The sequence below is a fragment of the Psammomys obesus genome, unplaced genomic scaffold (assembly GCF_907164565.1).
Source record: "Psammomys obesus unplaced genomic scaffold, mPsaObe1.curated_primary_1811, whole genome shotgun sequence".
NCBI lineage: Eukaryota > Metazoa > Chordata > Mammalia > Rodentia > Muridae > Psammomys > Psammomys obesus.
In genome coordinates this window covers 9637780-9650589 of record NW_026596143.1, presented here as the reverse complement: position 1 = coordinate 9650589, position 12810 = coordinate 9637780, and the positions used below count along the sequence as shown (strand labels likewise).

Here is a 12810-nt window from a genome sequence, read left to right as displayed (position 1 = left end):
TGGCAGACAGAAAGCTGAGTTAATTCGTCCCCTCTCCTAGTTTCAGAGGCCGCAGAGTTCTTGAGTGTCCACACACCACCAATTAGGACTTGATGGGAAAGACTGTAAAAGAAGCCGGGGAGATGATTCAACGGGTAAAAGTGTTTTGCTGAGCAAGCACGGGGACCTGAGTTCATACTCTTAGAACTGGTGTAAAAATTAGGGCTGTGAGAGGGTCAGAGAAAGGGTCACTGAGTTTTTGCTGGCTGCTAGCCTCAGTGAAGGTTTGGTAGAAGTTTTTATCTTGGGGGAATAAAGATGGAGCAGAACACCCAACATTCTCGTGTGTGCACAGGCATGCACACACACACACACACACACACACACACACATACACACACCAACACACACAGTGGATAAAGGTCACCCAGACCACCCCACCCGCTTACTAGTAGTTGAACAAGGACAATGGACCTTTTCTGAGCAGTTGCACTTGGATTGTATGTATGTAGCTGCATGACTTAGTGACACAGTCTCCAGTGTTTGAATGGAATCTGTCACTTCGCTGTGTGGTCTTAGGCAAGTCCCCTGGTCTCTCTGAACATCCCACTCGCTTCTTCTGTACTAACTGTAACAGGCGCCACCAGGCTCATCTCCTGGTACAGATCTAAGTCCCGTTATCAGGATTAGCTCATGTAACCCTTGTCACGGTGCTACTCCATTAGACAGGGAAAGGGGAGAAGAAGCCCGTGCAAGGCTTTATCGAGGCCTGGTTCCTATCATAGTTGTCAGGGAAGCAGCCAGCAGGACAGGAAGCACTCAGGAATAATATGACCCCCAAAACCCACCTCCTGTGATCTACTTCCTCTACTCAGGTCTTACTTCCCCAGATTTCCACAATAAGCAAGCCACATGGGAACCTCTCATACAAAACACAGTCCTATCAACATTCTTAGCTTTGTACATGATCCTTGCCCCAAGCCAGAGGGACCCAACCTTCCAGCCTCGTTGCACCTTTAAAATTGAGATCTCCAAGCACAAAAGAAAAGTCCTGTAGTGCTGTGGGCTGGCTGCTCATACCAGCCTCAGACAAAACAGCACAACCTACCAGGCCCCAAGCAACTTGCCACCTGCCTTTCTAGCCACATCTCATCAGTTCATCCAACAGGTCATTCTGGACATCTTCCCCAAGCCTTGCAGGGATGATGTTCCCCGCTGAGCACTCCAGCCATGACAGATTCCTCTCACTTCCTGAAATGCAATCCTTCTCGCTCATTTTCCCCCTTGCTTGTCCCTGACAAAAACTGTGGGCCCCTCCCACCCTGCCGTCTTCAGATCTCAATATGGCTTCCTCCAAGCAGCATTTGTCAAGCCACCCCGACCACCCCTCCTCAGGTGCACACGAAGCACCTGTGCATAATGTTACCTACTGCTGTGGTATATTTAACTATATGATCAGACTTGTTCTCTGTTGTATCTCCGACTCACTCCACTCACTTCATCTGGCCCTGGGATTGGCTGCCTGGGCCTGGCAGAACAAGCTACCAGCCACTTCCTAACCTCCAAGCATCCCTTCCTCCTGCTCAAACAAACAAGCAACACCCCCCTGTCTCCCAAAGGAAGAACCAGAGCTTTCTCAGGTACCCATAACAGGAGGTTTAGAATCTCTACTCCCAACTCCTCTTAGGCACCTATGAGCTCTAGCACCCATTCCCGCAAGGAAGGGAGCCAGGGCATACACTTCTGCTTGGATCTTCTCAGTGCCCAGATTGAAGTTATGCGACCTTGGGCCCTGCTTTCTATTTCAGTCCCACACTGTCCTTGCATCCAAGCTCATCTCTGTACCACCACCTCTTGCTCAGGCCTAACTTCCGTCCTGCCATTTTTCAACAAAGGGTGAGGCTGAGTCAGAGACCCAAGCAAGTTTGAAGGCCAACTTGAACTTAACCTTGAACTTTCTCCACCCGGCCTGGCCAGCCTGTGAGTGTACATCCTGGTATCTGAACTAGACGAAGGAAAGGGTCTACACTGCCCTGTATGTTCTCCCCTTTCACACACACCCCAAATAATTAACTTCCTAGCTCTGAGAAAGAATAAGCACATGCTAAACACTAATTAGATTAACTAGAACTTAGCAAAGGTTTAGGGAGATAGTTCAATTGGCATTTCTTAATGAATGATCATTCAATTGATAAAGTGCTTCCCTGGGCATGGTGGCATGGACTTACAATCCCAGCACCGGGAAGGCAGAAACAGGTAGATCCCTGAGGCTCGCTGGCCAGCAAACATGGCCTCATCAGCAAGTCAGGGAGAGATCCTATCTCAAGCAATAAGGTAGGCAGCACCCAAGGTTTACTTCTAGGATCCACACCCACACATTTATTGGTGCACTGGCTCGCATTTCCAGGCCATACTCTTCATTGTGTGTTAGCTTTCCACTCCTATGGCAAAATTTCCGGAAAAAAAAAAAAAAAAAGTCTACTTAAAAGGAAGAGACATTTATTTGAACTCACATCTTGGGAGTTTCTATCTATGGGCGGTTGGCTCCATTGTTTGGGAGCCTATGGTTAAGGAAGAGTGTCATGATAGAAGTGTGTGGCAAAGAAACCCTGCTCAACCCATGGCAGCTGGGAAGGAAGGAGAAAAACGGTGTCGACCCCAACTCCCTTCTGAAGACACACTCTGATGACTTAACTGCCTTCCATGAGGCCCCACCTATCAAGGTTCTACCACCTCCCAAGTCAGGCGCAGGAGCTGAACCTACAGCACAGTCTTTGCGGAAGCATTCAAGACGCCGACTGAAGCAATATCATTGTCACCATCACCGATGTTTATCAGGTCTACACACCGGGCCCTGCAGAAAACCCATATATGTTTAAGTTATGGCAGGTGCTGGAAGCTTTTTCCAGAACATGTATGTGCCTCATTATGATGATTAAGCCAATGAAATCCCTCATACTTGAATGGCTTTCTTTAAAGGATATGATGAAGCCTAGAGTTCCCAACACCTAGAGACTCTCTAGCCATTGTAACAACAGAGCAAAATGGTGGGGGTGCTGGTAATAGTAGTGGAAGTATACCATTCACAGCACATGATTCTTGACAACAACAAACAGCTCTATTACTGAGTTCATATTCATCGAACTACACCTTCCCTTGCCTCAGGTGTGCTCTGCAAAAGAATGGGCTGTGTGACATCAGCGGCTTCACACATCTCTTGGCTACAGTGTCTCTCAGCAGCTTCAAGAGGCTGTGACAAAAAACTGACACTCCATGATGGTTCAGGACAGAAATTCTCTAACACGTACTTCTGAGGACACTGCCCATCCTTATGAAGCACACAAATATACCTGGAGATGGCAACATGGAAAGAGGCTTACTGAACAGCCTGGAGGTTTGGTGATGCTTCCTTCTCCCCTCCCGTCTGCACATGCCTACGAATGCTCATGAAATGTCTTCTGTTCGGATAAGAAGTTCATCCGCAATCTCCCACAGTGGGGAAAGGTTTGATTCAGCAATTCCCGAGCTGGCTCTACACGGTATCAATCCAAGGATAGAAACAGCTCCAATTTAAAAAAAAAAAAACAATTTTCCCCAAGACAGGGTTTCACTGTGTAGCCAGGGCTGTCCTAGACTTGCTTTATAGACCAGGCTGGCCTCTAACTCACAGCAATCTGCCTGTCTCTGCCTCCAGAGTGCTGGGATCAAAGATGTATGTCACCACGCCCAGCCCAAATAGCCCTCTTATCTTGAGTCTGTGTTGTTGAACAGCTGCCTTTCAGGTTAGACAGACCTCTAAGGCCTGTCCAGATGGACTGGCCAAGGCCAGGCTGGGTAAGAGACTTCCAGACAGAACTAGGTGAAAGAGTGTGTAGTGTAACATTCAGTAGTAAGAGTACGTGCGTATGTGCGTATGTGTGTATGTGTATATGTGTGTGCCCACAGGAGCAGAGGTCCTGCTCCATAAACCAGGAAGCTGGTCCCTTTAGGCAGTCCAGAGTCAGAAACATTTTGCTTAAAGAAGGGAGTCAATATTCTGACAACAGAACCGGAGCTCTTATCAAAGCACACACAAGAACCTGTGCATAATATCACAGCTATGTTTAGATACCTGCTGTTCATGAAGTTGCTCTGCTATTCCACAGCAACTCAGTCGGGGCAAGGGTCCTATCTTGCTTTAACGTGAGTCACAGAGATGAAGGGACTTGTACATGATCACATAGTTGGTTGACCACCGATTAGGTTAAGCCACCTGAAATTGCCAGCACACAGAGAGAAAAGTATATCTTTTTAATTTTTTTTTTTTAATTCCATAGTCAAAGTGAAGCTGTGAGCTGTACCTTGACCTGGCAAAGTTCCTTAAAGGAGACAGAGCCAGTGCCTTATCATCAGAAACACACACACACACACACACACACACACACACACACGCACGCACGCACGCACACGCAAATCCATAGCCCCCACCCCATTGCCAGGGAAAGAAGTCACCTGCCTGGGATCTTCTCTTCCTCCAATTCTCTCAGCCAGGCAGGTGGTCAGCACAGCCAACCAAACAGCCTAGTGGAGACTCAGCCAGCAGGTAACATCTCTCTCTGCTCTGGGCAGCACCCAGCCCCTCTATGCTGGGGCCTCTGATGTCCACCACTGCCCTCACTTCATGCCAGGCTCCAGGGTTCACCTCTCAAGTATCTCTATCTCTCTTTCTCCCCAAGTGCAAAGCCTCAGTGACTTCTCAATCCCTTCTGTCCCCTTTTCCTTTCCAGTAAGTTCCACAGGTACAGGTTCTCAATTGAATCTCCCTGCACTCTACCAAATGCTCAAAATAAACCACAGAAAGAACACCATGGCTACTTAATGACCAAAGCAAGAAGGCCCAGTTTCACAGCAGAGGTTTCTTCCCCTGCCTTTGTGTGGCCCTGGACTTGAGTTCATCACAGTTAGATGGTGTCTCTCTTCCTGCAGGCAGCACCATGCCTGGCATTCAGCTGGGGTTCAGAAACTGCCTGTATTAGGCACTTGGACCTTAAAGTTCTTAACACTTGTCCATCTTCTAGAGTTCTCCAACCACCTGGAAAGAAAGCAGAAAATAGGCCGGCAAGTGTTTGGGGGGGAGGGGGGTTGGGAGGCGGGTAGGCATGTCACTCCATCTGGCTGCTGTCTGTTTTTAAACCTGTCTGCAGGTTTTCCATTTTTAAGCCAGTCTGACTCCATCATTCAGCCAGCCAGCCCTGCTCTCCAGCAACTCCTGATAAACAGGCTGCAGACTACAGACACTGGACAGTTCATTCAGGAAGCAGTGCCCAGCCTTTATTGCCTAACAGGGTGGGCCAGTGGCAATAATTTAAGGGGTGAGGATCATAAGTCCCTGATTGCCCTTCTCACCAGTGCTGGAAGTTCCACTAACATGGAACACAGCCCAGCTCTATATAATTGAAGAGGTTAATTCACCGCTGGGTAATGAAGTGACTGATAGGATGTGTGAGACCCAGGACTCTGTCCCCAGCACGCACACACACACACACACACACACACACACACACACACACCCCTAAAGAACAAAATGCTGATACTAAGGTGTAGATGCAGGTGCTTTTGTAGCAGCTAAGTAATGAGGATTTTCCTTCCAAGGAGGAGAAGCACTCTATAAATATTTGGGTGGAGTCAACACTACACTAGGAGACAGGGCATGGAAATCTGGTCCCAGTACTCCCCCACAATGGCTCTTAAGGCTGTACTCTCTGCTTCTTTGAGTAAAATTTGCAAAGCTATAAAACGGAATGATTCAACTAGACAGTCTCCAAGAACCTTTTAAGATCTTATTTCAGTTTTTCCTCCAGCCTATTTGGTATTGTGTTCTTAACCTAGCACAGTGCAGCGTAGCAACTGTTTATCGTGAACGTGCTTCAGCATTCCCATTGTTCAGAGCATGAGTCAAACAAGACCTGCCAGGAAGATTTAGAAACCAAGGTCATCACAACCTTAAGAAACACAAAGCATTCCTGTTGACAAACAGGCAGCCCTCAAGAAGGGGCATGGGTTGACAAATGTTGTCAGATGATTCCCTCATCGTATCGCTAGCTTTCGGAGTATACAGCCCAAACACAGACGGACATGACGTCACCAGGCAATATATTTAATGGGTCTGTCTTCATCCGTGCATCCTGCTGTTGATCAAAATTATCACTTCTACTCCTTTGGAATAAGGGCAGAGGCTCAATCACACAAAGATAACCCTCTCAGCTGCCTCTCGGGCACCTTGTGTGAGGTGACAGTCACCCTTCCCCCCCCCCATGTGTACAGCGATTAACCATTTCAGTTCTCTTTGCCACCCATGATCTGATTTACTCTTCTCTAAAGCTGTGTGGAGTAAACAAGGCAGGAATGATTGTCCTGTCCCATGGGCTGAGAAACTGGTCTCAGATGGAGGAATGGAGGTGGCTACGTGACAGCCAACACTGAAACACAGGTTGGGCATTTTGTTCTGTTCAGGTCTCCACGACACCGCCGCCACCTCCCTCTTTTATTTTCTATCCCTGGTTCCAACCTTAAAGCAAAAGTAAAAGGCTGGGGAAGATAAATCCCTGCCTGCATACATGGCCTAGGCTGCCCAGCCCCAGTGTGCTTTGCCTCCTAGCTCCTACCCTACAGCCTAGGAGTGGAACCCAGCCAAATTCCTGCTAGTTACTGTTCCTTGTGCAGCAACCCACAACTCCGGAGGCAGTGAGGGGGCTAGCTCTTCCCAGCTCTGCCTAGCCAAAGCCATGGTTCTCTCTGGAATTGCAAAACTGACTGACATCTGCTCTGACTAATCAATCAAGACAGGTACAGGTAAGATAAGGACTACACAACCAAGAAGTTGGGCAGAGACCCAGAAGAGAGAGAGAGAAGGAAGCAGGAGAAAGGAGGAGGAGGGAGAGGAGGAGGAACAGGAGAAAGCTGCTGTAATAACAGGGTAATTGCCCTGTTTAGGATTACACTCTGCCAGCATTTCACTAAACTTTATGACACCTGATGACAAGTTAATAAGCCAGATACCTCACTGTGAGCATTCAACAGATGCCCGGAGCCTTCTTGTATCCCACCCCAGCTCAAAAAAAAAAAAAAAAAAAAAAATTAAAAATAATAAAAAGGCACAAGAACTTGTTGGGGGAGGGAACCAAGAAGGTTGAGAAACTGGTTATTTCTGTTGTCAAAATGGCCCCAGCAATAAATCACCATAAATAATACTGTCATCTATCAAAGAGGAGCCCTGGTTGCCAAGGCCTTTGAAGTAGCAGCACCTATAATTTCCCACCTGTAAAAGGTACCTTTGTGTATGTGTCATCCTGGAGTTGACATAGGCGAGAGGCAAGGAGTTCAGAACTTCCCCACACCCATCCCAGTAGCAAACGCAGAGCCGTGCGCATGTGTAATCCCATCTGCTAGAGCGCATGTGCAATGCCCTCTGCTCCCTTGTCCCTGCCTGCCCTGGCTCTTGACTATTCACAGGCCTGAAGCTGAGGCCTGTGAAGTTCACTGACCCAGATAGCTGGGGAGAAACAGGGAGGGGCTGGAGCCAGGTAGATCCAGAAGCCTCTGGCCCTATCCCCTAACAACAGGCTGGCTTTCCCAGGATGGGGGAGTGTCACCCTCCATCTACCCACTGCATAAACCTCCAAGAAGGCAGGCCTGGGTAGCTGAGGGCTGCAGAGGGTGGGCCTTCAGAATGGCGGGCTAAATTGAAGATGCCTCCTTCGCAGGCTCCCCAGAAAGGACACGGGGAAATGTGAGCAATTCTGGTCCTGGTTTCTCAGCTGCCAGCGTGCTCTCAGAAGGGAAGGAGAGCCTGTATAAAGAGCTGTGGCTTTTACAACAAAATCCACAAGCTGGCCAATCAAAGGGACAAACACTTTCTCACAGATGAGCCAGGAAGCAGTGGCACATGCCATTAAACCCAGCACTTAGGTGGCAAAAGCAGGAGGATCTCTAAGTTTGAGGCCAGCCTGGTCTACAGAGAGAGTTCCAGGACAGCCAAGGCTATTCAGAGAAACCCTGTCTCCAAAATCAAACAAACAAAAAGACAAAGTTCTGGACTAAGAGGTCAGCAGCTTGGGGGCGTCTCATTGGATTGGAGGTGGTCACCTTCACCCTGTGTTCATCCCCATAGCTTCCCTGTTCTGGCCTCTTATCAAGACATCAGTCATATTGGGCCAAGGTCACTCTAACCACTTCAATTTACTTTAATAACTACTTTAAGCACCAGTCTCCAGACTCATCCTCTAAAGTCCTGGACTTGAGTGAATAATTTGGGAGGGACCCAGTTCTCCTATGCAAAGGCTCAAAACTGAGCCTCGTCAGGTGCCACAGAGACTATAAATGCCACCAGACTGCTCTCGGCATCTGGCATTCTCATCTCCTGGAAACCAGACAGACTTTCTCTCTGGCGGTTGAGGCCACTCTCCCACTCATCCCTTGCACCTGGGGTAATTTGTCTCCCAGCAGGCCCACATTTTACCCAGAGTGGGAGGATCCCCTGATTCTGTCTCCCAGTTGGATCCTCTTTAATGTGACTTGGACTGAGAATCCCAATGTGACTCTAGAGTAAACATTTATAAGAACAAAATTTGCCACACTGCACGTCTAGGCAGTTGATACGAATAAGGAAAACGGTCATTGGCTCAGGGTTAACAGCTAGCAAGGGCCCAAGCCCAACATGGCCCAGCAGGCTTTAGACTAGACAGCAATGGTTCTCAACCATTGGGTGGGTCAAGGGACTCTTTCACAGGGGTCGCCTAAGACCATCAGAAAACACAGATATTTACATTACGATTCACAACAGTAGCAAGATTACAGATATGAAGTAGCAACAAACATAATTTTATGGTTGGGGGCCACCACAACATGAGGAACTGTATGAATGGGTTATGGCATTAGGGAAGGTTGAGAACCACCGCCTTAGGGTTTATGAGGCTCTGACCCCCAATCATTTGTCCTTGTAGGAAAATATATACAGTACCAAGACACACACACACACACACAAGCACACAGTCATCTACACACACGTGATGTACCCCTCTCCTGCCTTCCCTTCTCTCCCCAGCCATGAACAAGAGCCCTGGGCTCCAGAGCAGCTCTACGGATGAACTGGCTACCAAGGCTCTTAGGAAGACAGCTTGCTGGCAGAAAGTGAAAGTGGATGGAGTAAAGGACAGTTTTTCTTTGAGGTCCAAAAAGCTGTCAACCCTCTTCAGCTGCTCTGGGAGCTGACTGCCACCAAGAGGGATTAGCAACCAGGATTGTTGTGATCTCAGCCTCTAACAAACCAAAGGAACAGTTCAGCCCTGAGCTCCAAGAGGTTTGAGGAGGGATTGTGGCCTCTGGCCTCCAGGAGCAAAGGATCTCAGGCAGGGATTCGGGTTCTCTCCGTGTCCATAAAGCCCTTGACCTGTAGGGAAAGGGACCCAGGTGTGTGGAAACAAGAACCCTGGGGCCTAGAGATCCACCGCTGGGGGAAATGTGAGGTTTCCTTCCTTCAAAGATCAGTTGGGGAAGGGCTGGAAAGGGGTGGGCCAAGCCTGAACAGAACCCCCCCCTCCCCAGGGACCTCCTGTTTCTCTAAACATTACCACCCTGTTTCTCTGCACTGTGATTCAGAGAGAAGATAGGAGCCAGAGCTGCTTGGAGCTGAGTCAGAAAGGAGGTGTGCCCAGCAGCCCTGGGGACTGTTGTCCCTTCCTTTTTGTTGATACAGTGACTCTGAGTGACAGAGCCAGTTGGCTACTTGGTTATGTTTTGTCTTCACCCCTGCCCCACCCTCTGTCAGAAGGGACAGCAGGCCACCAACCTCACAGCTCTTCCCCTTATCTTCAACTTGGTCTTTGGAGACAGCAGGAAATCCCCCCATTCTTAATGATTGAAGAGAAATTCCTAAGGGCAGGCGATGTGGTCTGTGATCCCAGAGGCAGGAAGCTCAGGAGCTCAAGGCCAGCCTGGGCTACAAAGCTAAATCCCATCTCAAAGAAAAAAAAAAAAAAAAAAGAAAGAAAAATTAAAAGAAAATAAAAGAAGAAAAGAGAACAGAGAGAGATAGAGGAGGAGAAGGAGGAGAAAGAGGAGGAAGAAGAAGAAGAAAAGGAGGAGGAGGAGGAGGAGGAAAAAAGGTACCCCAGAAACAAAGGTATATCCAAGGCCAAGGAGGCTGCCTGAGGTTTCAACTTCCAGCCATTGCCAAAAAACTGTTCCCTTCAGTACAGCAGCTCCTGCCATGTGCAGCCAGGGCCATTCTCTGCACACAGCTAACAGGCAAGATCTCTATCCTCCGGGATCCGGAGTGTGGAGAGACATCAGGAACTCCTGCAAAGAGCCCTAATAAACAGTGTAGCTACTCATCGTGCCTAACCAGCCAGGCCGTGGCCGACAAGCGGAGGAAGAAATACAGATTTGCTGAGCACCAAATTGGGTCTAATGACCCTGGCCTGTCTCACAGGGTCATCTTGAGAAATTGCTGATGTCGGGGGATGATCATAAGCAGCTGTTCTCCATTTGCACTCTACAAGAGAAAAGGCCCTTAAATTACAGCAGGAGGGAAGCAGGTTAAAACACTCAGAACAGCTTCCTGGCTCAGAGGCTTGCAGAGCGCTGTGGTGTGTTATCACGGGGATCTCTTTAGACAACCCCTTCCCAGTGAGACCCTGAAGGGGAATGAGCCTAGTGATCTGCCAGGAGGCTGCATCAGGAACTTTATTAGGTCATTGATCCTTCCTCCTGAAGGCAGGGCATTAGACTGTGTGCCCATTGTCCCGGGCATTGCTGGGCACCGATGACCTTGACCATTCCTACCATCAAAAACACTGGAAGAGCCAAGTGTGGTGGCATGCATATTTAAATGCCAACACTTGGGAGACAGACAGAAGCAGGTGGATCTCTGAGTTCAAGGCCAGCCTGGTCTATATAGTGAGTTCCAGGTCAGCCAGGCCTGAAGACTAAGACCCTGTCTCAAAAGAAGAGAATACAAGCTGGAGAGTTGGTTCAGTGGTTAAGAGCACTGGTTGTTGCAAAGGAACCTGGGCTCAGTTCCCAGCACCCACATGGAAGCTCACCACCTCCTCAAGCACCAGCACAAATGTGGTGCACAGACACACATGAAGGCAAAACTCTCATACACATTAAAAAAAAATAACTTTAAAAGATCTAAATATAAAAATGAATAAACTATGAAACAGGCAGAGAGAGAGGATATGCTGAAAAAATAGAATTCCCCCAAGGACATCCTCTGGGCCCAACACTCAAGCCTCTGTCCCAGAGTCATTCTTTTCTCTCTCTGCAATGTACCTTCTATAATGTTCTCTTCTATGGTGGACCCATTCTTCTTGCCTACCTGGGAAGTCCCCTACCACTGAACTACACCCCTAACCTTTGACTAACACACAGACTGGAGCTTGGCCACCACCAAAGGATGGAGGGCATCTATTGGATACTTTGCCTTCTCAACCCTGCCCAATAGTCCTCAGTCAGCCAGAATGGCAAGAGCCAGTGTGGTTCCTAAACTCCCTGGAGACCGATTTTACAAGGCAACAGCCGGAAATACCTCCGTCTCTCTTCACTGTGGGTGAGCTGCCTCACAGTGGCAGCACAACTCCTAGCCTTCCCAGGGGAAAGCTAACATATAGAGGGAAAGAGAAACGACATAATCAGAGCGTGTTATTGCTGTGTAAGAAACCACCCATTTTACAGATGGAAGGCTGAGACCTGAACATAGTCAGGGCCTTTACATAGGTATGTGACCTCGGGCAAGTCATTTAACAAGCTGCAGCCTTCCTAAACTTCAGGAGCATTATGGAAGCTGAACCTCACTCAGGGCCATAGAACAGTGACCCATGTCCCACTGTCTCACTATCCCACTCTCCCACTCTCCTCATTTTCCACCTCTAGCCTTTCCTGCCAGTCTTCCTGCTTCAGGAAGTCATTCCTCTAGATTCTCAGGTGACATGAAGCAGCAGAGCTTCGCACCAAACACTGCTGTTGCTGCAGATTAGAAAGCGAAGGGCGCTATCAGGCAAGAACGCTTGAAAAAAGGGACAGGGGAAGATGCTGAGGCCCGCACTGTTGACCTTCCAAAGCTATGGAGTCTTTTGTGATCCCTGGCTAGCATGAACGATGGACAGTGGGAGCACCTGAAAGCCCAATGGGACAAAGCAAATCTTTGGCCCCAGGTCCTCAGAAGCCTCCATTTCCATAGGCCTCAGGCACCTGTTTCAAGGGTGGTACTCAAAGAGTCCCAGAAAGCTATTCTTTTATCTCTTTCTCTACGGTATTGAGAACTTAACCAGGACTTCTTGTCTACTTGAAAGGTTCCCTACCACTGAGCTACACCTCTAACCTTTGCCACACTGGAGAATTGCTAGCATCAAGGATGCAGGGCATCTGTTGGACAACCTTCTCACCCCCACGCGGTAGTACTCAGTCTGCTCTGCCTCCAAGAACGAGGCATACGGCCATTTGATGAGCTGTTCTTGAATCTAAAGTTCTGTGTGAGCAGAGCCCTGCTTTGCTGCCTTCCCAGCTCACGTCAGACAGGACATTCGCCGTTACCCATTTTGACAGATGGAGAAACTGAGGGCCTATGACAACCAGCCAAGCTACCCGAGACTCATGACGAGCAAAAGTGCCAGATCTAGGGAGCAAACCCCTGGCTCAGACATTTCAAAGCCTCTGCTTTCCTGGGACAGTGTCCCTAGGTCCCTATCATGGCTTTCCCTCCCAGTGCTTTCTGATGACGCTTGCCAGCTCTGTTTGTTTTGGTATTCTTATTTCTCTTCAATTCCATAAACCCTCTGCCTGCTTTGTTTT

At 48.6% G+C, this 12810-nt stretch overlaps 1 long non-coding RNA gene across 5 annotated transcripts in view; it reads right to left on the bottom strand.

Annotated features, from left to right (window-relative positions):
• LOC129666363 (uncharacterized) overlaps positions 1-7366 on the bottom strand; it is a 137607-nt gene extending 130241 nt beyond the window's left edge. For 2 of the 5 annotated variants that reach the window (XR_008718564.1, XR_008718561.1), the window contains exons 1-2: positions 7277-7366; positions 4091-4231 (exon numbers count right to left, since the gene is read on the bottom strand). This is a non-coding gene — a long non-coding RNA (uncharacterized LOC129666363). The remainder of the gene's footprint in view (positions 1-4090; positions 4232-7276) is intronic. The other 3 variants (XR_008718562.1, XR_008718565.1, XR_008718563.1) reach the window with 3 other exon arrangements.
• Positions 7367-12810: the final 5444 nt, after the last annotated feature.